The sequence below is a fragment of the Lathyrus oleraceus genome, chromosome 5, assembly GCF_024323335.1.
Source record: "Lathyrus oleraceus cultivar Zhongwan6 chromosome 5, CAAS_Psat_ZW6_1.0, whole genome shotgun sequence".
In the NCBI taxonomy this organism is placed as follows: Eukaryota; Viridiplantae; Streptophyta; class Magnoliopsida; order Fabales; family Fabaceae; genus Lathyrus; species Lathyrus oleraceus.
In genome coordinates, this window is record NC_066583.1 from 451,168,504 (window position 1) to 451,171,777 (window position 3,274).

The 3,274-nt window shown below is 40.7% G+C and overlaps 1 non-coding gene across 1 annotated transcript; it reads right to left on the reverse strand.

Annotated features, from left to right (window-relative positions):
* Nucleotides 1–837: 837 nt before the first annotated feature.
* On the reverse strand, nucleotides 838–944 carry LOC127089013 (small nucleolar RNA R71). Its single transcript, XR_007790794.1, has one exon. It is a non-coding gene; the product is annotated as a small nucleolar RNA R71 (small nucleolar RNA).
* Nucleotides 945–3,274: the final 2,330 nt, after the last annotated feature.

Consider the following 3,274-nt stretch of genomic DNA (forward strand, 5'->3'; position numbering starts at 1 on the left):
AGATCCAAATTTAGTCTTACTTTTCCCCCTAATCATTAAAGTGTCATCCGCCTTAGCTTTACGCAGTAACCCTAGAAGAACGGTATATCGATTCATTAAGTCCCTGTGGGATCGATATCTTTTAAAACTACGCGATTAGACTGTGCACTTGCAGTTAATACCCCGATAGACTCATAAAGTCGCGATCAAGTTTTTGGCGCCGTTGCCGGGGACTTTTATTTAGTCGATATCGTAACTCTTCTGTTACGCTGTAGAGACTAAGGCAATTTTTTCCCTTCTTTTTTGTTGATTTTTATGCCACATACTCGCTCACAAGGCGAACCGTACTACTTACGAATCAACGACGTTGAACGATATCTCCGATTATTACGACAAATTCGGGAGTATCGTGCTAGAAACAATCTTCCTCCAATCGAAATTCCTGATCTCAAAAATCTTCTTCCTTCGACGATACCAGCGATGGCCAAACCAGCTCGTGCTCTTCGAGATTATGCTGCTCCATCGCAAGATGAGCCGCATTCGAGTATTGTTCCACCCGCAATCGAAGCGAACAACTTCGAACTTAAACCTTCGCTGTTGCAGGCAGTGCAACAAAATCAATTTTCTGGAAATCCTACCGAGGATCCAAATCTTCATTTATCCGTATTTGTCCAATACGCTGACACTGTTAAAGCTAATGGTGTCACTTCAGAGGCAATTCGACTTCGTCTCTTTCCTTTCTAGTTAAGAGATAAAGCTAGAAGATGGCTTCAGTCTCTTCCTTCCAACTCAGTCACCACATGGAATGAGTTGAAGAAAGTCTTTCTTGCCCGATATTTTCCTCCAAGCAAAACAGCTATGTTGAGAGCCCAGATAAATGGATTTAAGCAAAAAGACAACGAGTCTCTTTTCGAAGCATGGGAAAGATACAAGGACATGATGAGACTTTGCCCACACCATGGTTTAGAGGACTGGTTAGTAATTCACACCTTCTACAATGGTCTCTTGTACAACACAAGGCTAACAATAGACGCCGTCGCCGCCGGTGGTGCGCTTATGGATAAACCTTACACCGACGCTTATCAACTTATCGAGAGCATGGCCCAAAATCATTATCAGTGGGGAAGCGACCGAACAATGGTAGAAAAACCTCAAACAAAAGGGGGCATGTACGAGATAAGTAGCCTTGATCATGTTAATGCAAAAGTGGATGCTCTTGCCCAGAAAATTGAAAGTTTAAATGTATCACCTCCAACCACCGTGGTTGCCGTAACTCAAAATTGCGAAGTCTGTGGAATTCAAGGTCACACTCCTACAGATTGTCAACTCCTAACAGGAATCCAAGCAGAGCAGGTGAACTATGCTCAAGGAAATCCTTACTCGCATACCTATAACTCAAACTGGAAGAACCATCCTAATTTCTCATATAAAAGTAACAACGCTTTATACGCGCTAGGTCAAGCTCCCAGTCAAGCTCCAGCTATACCTCCTGGATATCAAAAGCTAACCCCATCTACACTTAACAATAACGTTCCTAGGAAATCCAATTTGGAAATCATGATGGAGAACTTCATAGCTTCTCAACAGCAAACCAATAAAGAGTTCTTAAACCAGAATGTACACACTAGCGAACAGATTAAACAACTAGCAAGTAAAGTGGAGGCCCTGGCTACCCATAACAAAATGCTGGAAACACAAATCTCGCAAGTAGCTCAACAATAAGCGCCCACTGCTGCCCCAACTGGTACATTTCCTGGACAGCCCTAACCTAATCCGAAAGGCCACACTCATGCAATTATATTATGAAGTGGTACAGAGGTAGAAGGACCATCTGACCCAAGGATTGAGAACCAAAACTCTAAAAAGTCAACTGAGGAAGAAAGTAAACCTAAGGAAAAGGAAGAGTGTAATAAGGAAACCGTAGAAAACAATGAACCTTATGTACCTCCGCCGCCTTACAAACCACCTATCCCTTATCCTCAAAGGCTAATTAAAACCAAAGACGCGGGTCAATTTAAAAAATTTATTGACCTACTGAAACAATTAAATGTCACGATTCCTTTTACAGAAGCTATTACACAGATGCCCTCATATGCTAAGTTCTTAAAATAAATTTTATCTAATAAAAGGAAACTTGAAGATAGCGAAACCGTTACACTCACTGCTGAGTGTAGCGCAATAATCCAAAATATGCCTCCTAAACTTAAAGATCCTGGTAGTTTCTCTATACCCTGTCATATAGGAAAATTTGTCATAGATAAAGCTTTATGCGATTTAGGAGCCGGTATCAGTGTTATGCCCTTGTCCATAGGCAAGAAACTTGAAATGGGAGAATCAAGACCAACTAAAATGTCTGTGCAATTAGCAGATCGTTCCGTTAGATATCCCGTAGGAATTCTTGAAAACGTTCCCATGCGCATAGGTCAATTCTACATCCCCACCGATTTTATAATTATGGACATAAGAGAAGATGAAGTTACCCCCATTATATTGGGAAGACCCTTCTTAGCAACCGCCGGTGCTATCATAGACGTAAAACGAGGACAACTCACTTTCGAAGTAGGAGAAGAGAAAATTGAGTTCATTCTTTCCAAATTTTTGAAAGCACCTGCAATAGAAGACACATGTTACATCATGGATATCATCGATGAATGCATAAAAGAAACAGAATTAGAAAATGACTATTTGTCCGACTATCGTGTAGAAGACAGACTGAACCAATGTTTAGCAATAACATCGGATCCTACGCAATGCCTTAAGAAACCAACCCTCGACCTGAAAACACTTCCCAAAAATCTGAGATATGAATTCCTAGACTTAGAACTTGAACGACCAGTGATAGTCAATGCAGACCTAGGAAAACTTGAAACCGAAAAACTCCTACATATCTTAAGAAAATATCCAACCGCACTAGGATATAACATCACCGATCTTAAAGGGATAAGTCCTTCTATTTGTATGCACCGCATCATGCTAGAAGAAGACTGTAAAACTTCTAGGGAACATCAAAGGAGACTAAACCCGATCATGAGTGAGGTAGTGAAGAAGGAAGTAACGAAGTTATTAGAGGCAGGTATCATATATCCTATATCCGATAGCAAATGGGTTAGTCCTGTACACGTAGTACCAAAAAAAGGAGGTATAACAGTGATCGAAAATGAAAAAGGAGAAACTATAACCAAACGAATTGAATCGGGATGGAGAATGTGCATTGACTACAGAAAGTTAAACAAAGCAACCCGAAAAGATCATTTTCCTTTACCATTCATAGACCAGATGTTAGAGCGACTAACCA